Source organism: Dreissena polymorpha, chromosome 1 (assembly GCF_020536995.1).
Source record: "Dreissena polymorpha isolate Duluth1 chromosome 1, UMN_Dpol_1.0, whole genome shotgun sequence".
Classification (NCBI taxonomy): Eukaryota; Metazoa; Mollusca; class Bivalvia; order Myida; family Dreissenidae; genus Dreissena; species Dreissena polymorpha.
The window spans coordinates 1,907,082-1,919,670 of record NC_068355.1 but is presented as its reverse complement, the minus strand read 5'-3'; the positions used below and the strand labels follow the sequence as shown (position 1 = coordinate 1,919,670).

The window sequence follows — 12,589 nt, the reverse complement described above, 5'->3', positions numbered from 1 at the left end:
CTTCTGACCATGCATGTCCTAGATTTCAAAATTCAGGCCCTGGTCTGACACATTGGTAACATTAACGTTAAACTGTTAACAGGCTTCTGAATTTAATTAGCCAGGTCACAGGAAAAGGGCAGTCTAATCAGTATCCAATTAAACTATTTGTCATTGTCAGAAAACCGCTCTTAAGCAAACAGCTTTCAAGCAACTGCAGGCTGAACTGGATCTAAACTGGCCACAATCGCTTCAATGTCTCTTTTACTGGGATATGGTTCATTTAACTTTAAAGGGATCTTTTCACGTTTTGGTAAATTGGAAAAAAAAGGGAAAAAGTTGTATCTGATTTGCAAATTTTCGTTTTAGTTATGTTATTTTTATGCCCCCCTTGGAAGAAGAGGGGGTATATTGCTTTGCTCATGTCGGTCGGTCTGTCGGTCGGTCTGTCCGTCCACCAGGTGGTTGTCAGACGATAACTCAAGAACGCTTGGGCCTAGGATCATGAAACTTCATAGGTACATTGATCATGACTCGCAGATGACCCCTATTGATTTTGAGGTCACTATGTCAAAGGTCAAGGTCACGGTGACCCGAAACAGTAAAATGGTTTTTGAATGATAACTCAAGAACGCATACGCCTAGGATCATGAAACTTCATGGGTAGATTGATCATGACTTGCAGATGACCCCTATTGGTTTTGAGGTCACTAGGTCAAAGGTCAAGGTCACGGTGACCCGAAATAGTAAAATGGTTTCCGGATGATAACTCAAGAATGCATACGCCTAGGATCATGAAACTTCATGGGTAGATTGATCATAACTCGCAGATGAACCCTATTGATTTTGAAGTCACTAGGTCAAAGGTCAAGGTCACGGTGACCCGAAATAGTAAAATGGTTTTTCGATGATAACTCGAGAACGCATACCCCTAGGATCATGAAACTTCATAGGTAGATTGATCATGACTTGCAGATGACCCCTATTAATTTTGAGGTCACAAGGTCAAAGGTCAAGGTCACGGTGACCCGAAATAGTAAAATGATTTTCGGATGATTACTCAAGAACGCTTTTGCCTAGGATCATGACACTTCATAGGTACATTGATCGTGACTCGCAGATGACCCCTATTGATTTTCAGGTCACTAGGTCAAAGGTCAAGGTCACAGTGACAAAAATCGTATTCACACAATGGCTGCCACTACAACGGACAGCCCATATGGGGGGCATGCATGTTTTACAAACAGCCCTTGTTAGGAAACAGTATTACTGAACATTTACCATGGTCTAATATAGCCATTCTATGCATCTTTTAACGATTTAAAAATTATAAAGCGTTGCAACGCGAAACGATTGAATAATTTGGAGAGTTATGTTGTTGTTGTTTAATTGTGTGAAACTACGAAGATTGCTTATACTAGGTATAAAATACGTCAACCATTTATACTTTGCAGAATAGTCGAGCAGGCTAATGCGTTTTTACTCCAGGACTAAGGGGGTCACTGGTTCGAGCCCTGCTGCGGACTACTTTTTTTTAAAGAATTTTATTCTGGATTTTAACTGGAGCTTTTAATATCCAATGTTTACATTTATCAATATAAAGCATTTAATAACTTACTTCAAAACATGTCAAAATCTGTGAAAAGGCCCCTTTTAACATAATATCTAATCCTATAAATATGAGGTCAATATACATGGACTAAACGGTAAATTACGTCTAATTATTTGGACTGTAATGACATCAACTACTTAAATAGAAAGAAGAAAGAATTCATACTTACCAGTAATTTGAGTAAAGAGTTTGTATTCAATGTTGTATTTCAGGACAGCTTGGTGATATGCAAATCCCATATGACATGTTGATATCGGGTATCATAGCCATTCAATAAGTCGCAAAATGCTTAAACAAAATTTATAAAGCAAAATGTGACTTAAATTGATAACTTAAAATACCAGTATCATCAGTATGCCAGTTTTGCCTTGTTAAACTGTCCAGATCCAGAAAGTGCTTCATTCACATTGAATATATCCTTCGAATTCCATTAATTGTTGCATTACTAAATAGTGAAACAAGCCGATTTAAGCTGAAAGAAAGTTTTGACACGAGTGTTATCAAGTCTCTCAATGAGAGTCTCATGGGCGAAGCCATAGAAAGTGATCCATTCACAGCGAATATATCCTTCGAATTCCATCCTTTATTGTCATTAGCGGAGATTTAGTGAATAAATAATTCATATATCATAAATGACAGCTTCTAAATAGCGAAACAAGCCAATTTATGCAGTAAGAAAGTTTTGACTCGAGACTCTCATGCTAGGAGAATGTAATCAATGACGAGCAATCTCCTACGCAGTGGCGAATGCAAAAGGGAAGTAACTGAAAAATCGAGTTAATCGGACTGGCTCGGTCTTTTACATAGGTTGCCATTGTGAGAATTTTTTTTACGATTATGATAGCTTGGACGATGCTGTTAGCATCGTCAAAAAGCATTGAAGAAAGGAGGTGAAAAATAAAGAAGCTGCTGCTAAGTAAAGAGTAAATAGTCCAAGAGCCCACGGGTGTTAATTGCAAGTTTTGAGGCCAAGATTTTTTTTTGTATAGACGAAGAGTGCTTATTATTATCGTGATCACATGTCTTTTAAATCTAACTATATCAAATTATTCCAAAAATTAGCAGTTTTGTGTTTGATTTCGTTTATTGTTCCTGAAATCTCACTAAAAGTCTTCATAAACAAATGTTCATGTTTGAATTAAATCAGGAGAACCTTTTGTGTGTTTTTAATACAGTATTTAGACTAATATGTTGAAAATTATTTCAGTAGAGTAAAAATTCGATGAACTAAAACCTGAAAAATGGACTAAAACAGCTAAACTAGTTAAAATTTAGTGGTTGTTAACCTACATAAACTGTAAAAAAATAGTGGTTTTAACCTAAAATCACTCTGCGATTATTGCATGGTTTGTTTAGAGTGCAATTGTATATATGCGAACAATATTTGCTGTTATAATGATCACATGTCTTATAAATCTAATTAAATCAAATTATTCCAGAAATCAGCAGTTTTGTGAGTGATTTTATTCATTTCCCCCCAAAATCACTAATAGATGGTAATCAAAAAAAGTCGTTGTTGGAATTAAACAAGGAGGCCATATGTGTGTTTTTAAAACACTAATTAGACAAATATGTTGGAAATTGTTAACTTTGTAAAAAGAATTTGCAGAATTAAAAATTGAAAAATGGGCAAATTCGGCTAAAAAAATGAGAATTTTTGTGGTTTTTAACTTTAAAAAAACAAAAAAACATGGAAAATTATATTTATTTCACTGAATTATTGAAAAGGTCTCTGATACCTATTATAAAACCCCAAAACGGAAACCCTGGGTTAATTCGCATGACTGAAAATGTGTATTTATTTAATTATTCCAGAAATCAGCAGAAAAACTTTCGATTTTGAGTGATTTTACCAAAAAAATCATAGATATATACGGCTGTGACACTTAAGAAATGGGTTTTCTGGAAGGATATAAAATACCGTTTTCAAATATACAAAAAAAAATCTTGGCCTCAAAACTTGCAATAAACACCCGTGGGCTCTCAGACTAAAAGGATGACTTGCTAAAAGTTCAAATTAACTATGACAGTCCTATTTAATGAGTTGTGTTTAATAGTTTTGTCCACATTTATAGATTTTATATTAAAGATTTAAATCTTTACTGTTAAAGTTGATGTACACTTATTGGTCCAGATTAGACAGATAAACTATCATATAATTATTTGCTGTACCAATCAGGGACAGGACATTCACCATCTGCATATAGCCTCTGAGCAATCAAATTATCTAATTACACAGTGTGAAGTATTTATTTATGTTGATAAATTTGGCCTAATCATGTGATACTAAATAGGAAAATACCCTTTATAGAACTATTAATAAGCATAAATATTACTTAGTGAAATACAAGTGCAAATAAATACACTGCAACTCAAATATATTGCGGTCCGATATATCCTGATGTCAAAAATATATCGCAAATTGGCCGTTGGACCCCATTTTTTCACCCACTTAAATTTCCTGTGTAATCCAAAATTCATAAATCCAGTTTGGTCCAGATTGTTTGCCAATTTTTTATCCAAAATTAAAGATCTTAGAGTGAGTTGTCACCTATGTGGTAAGAAGTTTTTATTCAGAATGCAAATATTAAAAAAAGCCCAAGCTTACCATGAGGAAGTTTGATGTGATATTGTACATGAGGTCTAACTCTTGCATGCTTTTAATAAGTGCAAATAATGTACAAGAAACACAGGAGTGTTTATTTGTGGCTAGATTTTGTCATCTTTCGTGAACATAAAAAGCTGCAATTCTACTTTTCAGATAACAAATTTTATGAAACACATTTTGAAATACTTATATGTAATAATGTTTTTATGTTATACATATGTATAACACATGGATTTAACACATAATGCAATAAGGTTAGGTAGGTAAAAAGCGTGTCTTAAAATTGCCAAACTATGCTTATACATACAAAAAAAACAACCTGCGAAATGTTGTTCTGCAGTTCACGAATAATTCGTGAACTGTTTGTGAACCGAGTTCATGAAAAGTTCATGAATAGTCAGTGAACAGAAAATGAGCCACGTCTATGAAATGTTCTTGAAATTTTAGTTCATGAACTGTTCATGAACATAATTGGCATGAATTGTTCATTAACTATTCTTGAACCATAATGACATGAAATGTTCATGAACTATTCTTGAACCCTTATGGCATGAAGTGTTCATGAACTATTCATGAACACCAATGGTGTGAAGTTGTCTTGAACAGTTCATGAACAACACAGTATTTATGTGACTGGAGTTAATGATAAAAGTCAACTATTGGACGGAAGTGCTGATAACTACAAAGAAAACTATTAGTGAAAATACTGTCGCGCTCGCCGGATTGTCGAATTGGGACGCTAATTGACAATTCAGATGGAAATGTAGGTTTATCACTGATTAATGCGATTTTTAATGTATATCCCATTTTTCAATTAATAAATTAAATGTAGCATAAATGGTCAGTTTCGTATCCATTAGGAATAATACATGTATTTGGTATTAAATTTGGATGAAGAATGTTGTTTTCCCTTATTTATTAATCCAGTTTGAAAGTGTTCATCATATAAAATACTAGTAATGACATGCATTGTCACGAATGTCTGAATTAATAAAATAATGACACGTACAAACTATGGTTTATATCACACTTACTATTAAACACGTCAGTTGGTATTACCTATACAAGTGCTTGTTTATTTGACCTCGGTGTAGACTACAATTGTTTTGTTAAATATTAAACATGAAGAAAATGCCAATTATAGTAAACTGTAGATGTCATTTCTTTCCAGAAAAAAGGCAAGACGAGGAGGGAATTATCGGGGGCAGTAACTGGGTAAAACCGTCGAAAAGGCATGTCAGTAGCTCAGGATACTTGATGGCATAAACTGGGTTTCGGCAGTCTAAAATGTAAGTAAATTGTAACAAACACTTCATTTAAAGTAATAGATTGTCACTGAAGCAAAACTTTACATTTAATTTTATTAAAACAATTTAGGAATAAATGTCTGTCTGACCGTCTGTCTGTCAGTTTATTTTTAACTTTTAAACTTGTTAAGATATCAACTCAAAACTTCATGCATAAATAGTGCACACACATTACTACATATGTACAATAGCTGCATTTTATATGGATTTAATTCCCCTGTTCAGTTGTCCTTGTTTTACTGTCCAAGTTAGTTGTCAGGGGTGATATTTAGTTCTCCTTCAGCAATGGTTCTAGTTTTATTATAAAGTCAAATAATTTATTTCAGCACACACATTCTTGATGTCCAAGCAAAAGTATGGAGGGCAGATAGTGAAGTAGGTCATGTCTCATCGTATCTGTGAAACATATCTGTGAAACGTGCCAGTGGCGGCAAAGAAACCAGACAGGCCAGGTTGCACGTGCACATGACTGTGTCCACAAGTTTACTGGAGTGTCAGTGGTGTGAAGGGACTCAAGGAGCTTATTGAAGAGGGCAAGCCTGTTGAGATTTTAGAGGGTGATGGATAAAATAATATAGAAATTCGCGTGAAAAGGAACATAAACCTTACTCTACAGAAACGTTTTGATAAAAATTATGTCAAGAACATTTTCATAATGAAGAGCTCAGACTGTCAGCCCAGGCGGAGTTCTGCAAAAATCGACCATGAAAATCATGTTTATATTGTGTATATAATAATAAGTTTAATGTTATTAATCACTATTCATTAATGAAGCTATTTTCCTTTTAACTGGTATGATTGAATGATTAAATATGCCATATGTCTTAATTTTGAATTGCTTTATTTCTCCTGTTACATGTTAAAGTCATACTCATTTTTATCTATTTTTGAACATTTGAACTCCTCAATATGCTCACATGTAAAAAGTCGCAAATTTAGTATGGTGTTTCTGGCAAATGTGGGCACCTTTGATTGTGAGGCAGGAACTTTTCATTTTTACTGGTGACCCTTTTAAGAAGTTCAGGCTAATGTATAGTTTTAATTATTTTTTCCGAATTTTTCGATAAACCAAGTCAAGAATATTTCATGAACCCTTTTTGAATTCTAAGGATTCATGAAAAGTTCTTCATTAGTTCTTAAAAAAGGCAAACAAATTCAAATTAAAGTAATTAAGAACTGATATGTTTTGTATTTTGTTGGTTAATTAACTAAAATAGATATTTTTAGCAAGAATGATGTCTGGCTGAACTTGTGCAAATATTGATGGTTGCCTGAAGTAAAAAAAGAAGTTTACAATTAGATCAAATTTACATGGTTATCATGTATAAAGAATGTAAAGATCAAGTATTTTATGTAAAATAATGATAATCTTAAATTTTACTAACATTAATCAGTATGAAAATAAAGAACTAACAAGATTAGTATGATAGACATTTCAATATTACTTTCAAAAATATGTATGAAACATCTAGCACAAAGGAATTCATGAATTATTCATGATGGATCCTTAAAGTCTGTCTCAGAAAAGTCATTAGAAATACTTGTGCATGCAATGTTCATCACTAAGTATTTATGGTTAGATGAAGAACTGTTCATGAACTTTGAAGTGTTCAACAATAATTCATAAACAGTTCATGAACGTGTCTTAAGAACAGTTCATGTCCAAAAGTTCATGAACCAAGCTCAGGAACTTTTTCAGAACCGTTCATGAACAGTTCTTGATTGGCTTGAAGTGTTCATGAAATCATGAACAACATTTCGCCGGGGATATACCCGGTACATGCATGAATGACCTGACAAGTTATATCGCGTGCCAGATATATAGCGATCGTGATCTTTGGACTCAACCAACAGCAATAGAAAGGAGTTGCAGTGAATAATTATAACCTTCTCTTGAAAGTTTAAGAACAATATATTTGTCAAGCCTGCTTGCATTTGAAGCCACATTAATACTCAAAATCAACCAATATTTTTTAAAATAAAGTTAACCCATAAAAAAAATCAGCGTTTCTTATAGCAATAGCCAAAATGCCAACGCAAGATGTGGTATGGTAACATAGATTTATCTAGATACAAAATCCTCATTTTTATTTTTTGTGTCACAATTTTTACATGTGAATTTCAACAAATTTTGTTGCACCACTTTGAGCACTTGTGACACTGAAATCTTGAAAACAATCACCTACCGCTATATACACAGATTTCATTATGGGTAGCAACTCTGGATGGGATTTCGAGATTTCGCACGTGTCTCCGGAGAATGCTCTTCCACTGCATTTTTGACACAAAGGTCCCACTGCACAAGTACATATTTAGACACTCATTTAGATTGTACTTGGGTAGTAACCTCACTATAGCTGGGATAAATCCTTGGCATTGTTAAGAATATGTGAAGTCCTAAATGTCTTGTCCTCTAAAGGACCGCTAAACTATCTGATACCTTTCATACTTGATATTTGATGTTCTCTACTGATCCTCTTCTGTGCCTGATACCTTTCATGATTGATATATACTGTATTGTACTGGCTCACTTTAGTGTCTAAAATCTTTCATTCCGTCTATGTGCTGTCCTCTACTGGTCTTTTAAAAAAAGTGTGTCAGTATTGTCCCCTGGGTCAAACAATGCAAAGCACAAGCACATAGTGGTAACATTGTTCATTTAGTCTTACACATCAAAACATGCAAGTTTAAAATATTCCCTTTAAACTGCAAATCCGATTATAATGTTCATATTTTGTTTGACACTTGCAAACTCACATGGCTTGTATTGTAAGAAAATGTTAAGGGGCATAAACAATTAATAAAAATGAAAGGCCCAGAAGTGTTGATAGATGGTATGTAACAAAATATATTTGTTCTAAACAACCACAGTTTCAAAAAGTACCTCTGAGGTAAAAAGTGTCTATGTCTTATATGTCATAAGTACAATTTTATTATTGTGTCATTGTTTGATGTCTTCTTTTCTGAAACTGGGAAAACCAATAGGTTCATATTGTGCATTGTTCATTGTGTAGAGGCATTTTACAAAGAGCCTTTAAGTGTTTTACCATGGGATATAACTTAACAACGCCTTTGGAGTGAAAACTCTAGTTGGGCTCCATGGTATCATGGCTCTCAGGTATGTATAAGAAGTTTGGAACAATTACAGTATGCATAGGTTTTGAGATAAATGTATGACAATAAGGGAACCAAAATACATGATCATTGGTTGCCCGAGGCTGTGGAATACATCAAGCATTAATATCAATAAGGTGCCCATTACCTATGTATAACCCCATGTATCTTGTGTATTTCCAGAATAGTGTTGTCACTCCTGGTGCCATTCCTGACTATACTATCAGAGCCAGCTCCATTAAAGACTGTGACATATTGGACAAATGTTAGCAAGTTGTACCTTGTTGGCAAGGTAGGATACTTTTCTTTGCTTAATCTTGTACTTGATTATTGGTTCTCTTGCAGACAACTAAGTAATCATGAATTAACTGCAACCAAAACTAAATTATTAACCAAATGTGTCTCAATTCCATCAAAAAGACATGTAGTTTTCAGTAGCCTTTACTTGATTTGTATAATTATAAATATGTTTAATTAAAATGTTTATAATGCCCCCGAACCAGAGGTTCTGGAGGCATATTAAAATTGCACCGTCAGTTAGTTAGTCCGTCCGGATTAGTTTCTGCTCAATAAGTCAAGCAATTGTCATCAGATCTTCACCAAACTTCATGAAAATGTGTAAGTAATAACATCTAGGTCAAGTTCGATAATCGGCAAAATTGACCCAGACACTTCTGAGTTACGACCCTTGAATCATCGTAAAATTGTGTTTTTTTCTCATTTCCGCTCAATAACTCAAGGAAATGTCATAGGATCTTTGCCACACTTCTTGAAAATGTGTAAGGCAATAACAGCTTAGTCAAGTTTGATAATCGGCCAAAGTGACTCAGGCACTCCTCAGTTACGAACCTTGAATCATCTAAAAATTGCGTTTTTTCTCGTTTCCGCTCAATAACTCCAGCAATTGTCATTGTATCTTCACACTACTTCATGAAAATGTGAAAGGCAATAACATCTAGGTCAAGTTTGATAATCAGCCAAATTGACCCAGACATTTTTTAGTTACGGCCCTTGAATCATCAAAAAATTGCGTTTCCGCTCAATTACTCAAGTAATTGTCATTTGATCGTCCCCAAACTTCATGAAAATGTTCTTGCGAAAAATGATTTTTATGCCACTGAAGGTGGGCATATATTGATCGCACTGTCTGTCTGTCTGTCTGTCTGTCTGTCTGTCTGTCTTTTTGTCACACTTTGCGTTTAGGTTTCGAAAAATGCTCATAACTTCTATGTCCATTGAGATATAGCCTTCATATTTGGTATGCATGTGTATATCAACAAGGCCTTTCCATACGCACAAAAAAAATTACCCCTGTGACCTTGACCTTGAACTTAGGGTCCGCGTTAAGGTTTCGAAATCTACGTTTAGGTTTTGAAAAATGCTCATAACTTCTATGTCCCTTGAAATATAACCTTCATATTTGGTATGCATGTGTATATGGACAAGGCCTCTCCATAAACACAAAAATTTTGACCCCTGTGACCTTGACCTTGAAGTTAGGGTCCACGTTTAGGTTTCGAAATCTGGGTTTAGGTTTCGAAAAATGCTCATAGTTTCTATGTCCCTTGAGATAGAACCTTCATATTTGGTATGCATGTGTATATGGACAAGCCTTTCCATACGCACACAAATTTTGACCCCTGTGACCTTGACCTTGAACTAAGGGTCCCCGTTTAGGTTTCGAAATCTGCGTTTAGGTTTCGAAAAAAGCTCATAACTTCTATCAAGCGTTTATAAGGGGCATAAGTCATCCTATGGTGACAGCTCTTGTTTGTTATGTCCTCTTCTAGTTCTTTTAAATGTCTGGTACATTATAATTTTTATGGGATGTCTTCTACTGGTCCTATAAAGTATGTGCTACCTCTCATACTTGATATATGTCCTCTATTGGTCCTGTAAGGTGTCTGCTACCTTCCATGCTTGATATTTGATGCCTGCTACTGGTTCTCTGAAATGTCTGATATCTTTCATACTTGAAATGTAAATTCCTCTACTGGTCCTCTACAGTGTCTGATACATTTCATATTTGTTCATGTCTTTCATCAATGCATTAAATACAGATTTATTTTTATAAATTATAAGTAAAATAGGCATGCAAATGTAATTGAATCATATCAATTGATCTTACTACAAAACTGGATTTTTAATAGGATTTTTTTTAAATCTTCAAACAATTAGACTTTGCCATTGCATCATGAACACAGTTTAAAAACACAGTTTACAATGTCAAAAGACAATTACTGTAAATAAACATGAATTGGAAATTGCATATTATACTGAGAGTACAGATAGAATATTGCAAAAATACATTTAGAACATGAAATTAACAGTTTTGTTTTGCAAAAAATTACCAAATTGACGTCCTTTTCAAGTTGATGGTTCTAATCTGCCTTCACATAAATTCAATGTTTCTGAGACTGTGAATATTTCAAAATAATAATATCTTATGTGTAATCCCCAGTAGAAGGGGCCAAATTATAGAAGTGCCATTTGTCTGCCCATCAGTCAGACTGTTCATTAGGCCTGGCCTGTGTGCATTGGACATGAAATCCTTTCTCACCCTGATTAAAGTAGGTTCAAGACTGGTTCAAGTAGGGCAGTTATCTGTTATTGGTATAAGTATGTGCCCTCAGTACTGGTGAACCAGCTTAACCAGAAAATGTAATAGTTGGTTTACTGTCCGCCCTGATATGACTGAAATACTTTGAAAAGAGCAGGAAACCCATACATCAATATTTCTTCTTAAAAAGCTCTGATTCTTGCATTTATGAAGTTTTTGAAAACTGTCAACCCATCACCTGACCTCATTTGGCCTTGACAGTGACCTACTTTTGGACATGGACTCATTCACAGAAAACCAAAAGAAGAATGGAAGTGAAATTAAAACATACGAGTCAACCGGCCACACGCGAAGTATCCGTATTTATAGGCGCGTTCTTCGAACAAACCTGTTTTAGTGGTTTGTCGGGCATTGCTATTTGATTCGATTATTAACAGTATCGATAATCATCGCGCTCATGCTTAATACATTAGTCAATATGGTGGAATAATTATTGTTTAATTAATCAAAAATAGTATTTATCATTGTATTGTTGAAAACACATTTAGAATCTATTATTGACATACCATAATTATATTGCTGAATATCTTCATTTAACATATTTCTGGTCTTAAGAACATTCCAGGTCACCTAGTTCATGGATAGCGTCTTTATTATATAACGATTATTTCACTGGCCGTGAACTCCGGTGATAACCTGTATATAAACTCTGACATTCACACACTAACCGCGAATTGACCCGATACCTCGCGGGTTGAAATGCAATCCATTAAAGTGAGGCCTCTCTTCCACTGCTCTTTATACTTTTACATGTTAACATGTTGACAGGAATATGGAAGTAAGTACTAAATATGAGAATATAGCCTTTAAGTATAAACGCTTTTGCGCTGGTAATTCTCTGAAAATAAAAGGTGTACGCACAAACTGTATTGATGTCGAGAATTGAGTGTAAAACTGTTCTATCTATTAAGCCTTTTCATTAGAGATAAAATTGTTTCATGCAGTAAAACAGTGTTACAAAGACACGGATATGTTTCCAATCTTCTGGTGGTATAGTCAAATCAGCCAATGGAATAAATGAAGTGTATTCATTCGTACCTAGCCGCGGGAAATTTTATTTGAATTTTATTGGACACTTACAAAGGTCAGGTAAGGTGAAAAGCTGGCTTAATACAGCTTACGCCGAAAAAAGGCCATTTGGGATGAATGCAGACCTTTGATTTTAAATCCAGATATAGGATTATCTCCTTTTGACACAGCGATTTCAGCTTTTGTAATCAAATGAATATAAATATAAATAAAATGAATAAAACAACTTTTTACTAAAAATAAGTTGTATTTGTTCTCTCTAATTCTAAATACAAAGTAAATGGTTTGCACAGAGAATGGGTTTTTCTGATTCCAAACTC

At 34.3% G+C, this 12,589-nt stretch overlaps 1 long non-coding RNA gene across 1 annotated transcript; it reads left to right on the top strand.

Moving 5' to 3' along the window:
• Window positions 1–5,399: 5,399 nt before the first annotated feature.
• LOC127868664 (uncharacterized) lies at window positions 5,400–6,686 on the top strand. Its single transcript, XR_008044219.1, has 2 exons — window positions 5,400–5,488; window positions 5,833–6,686. It is a non-coding gene; the product is annotated as an uncharacterized LOC127868664 (long non-coding RNA).
• Window positions 6,687–12,589: the final 5,903 nt, after the last annotated feature.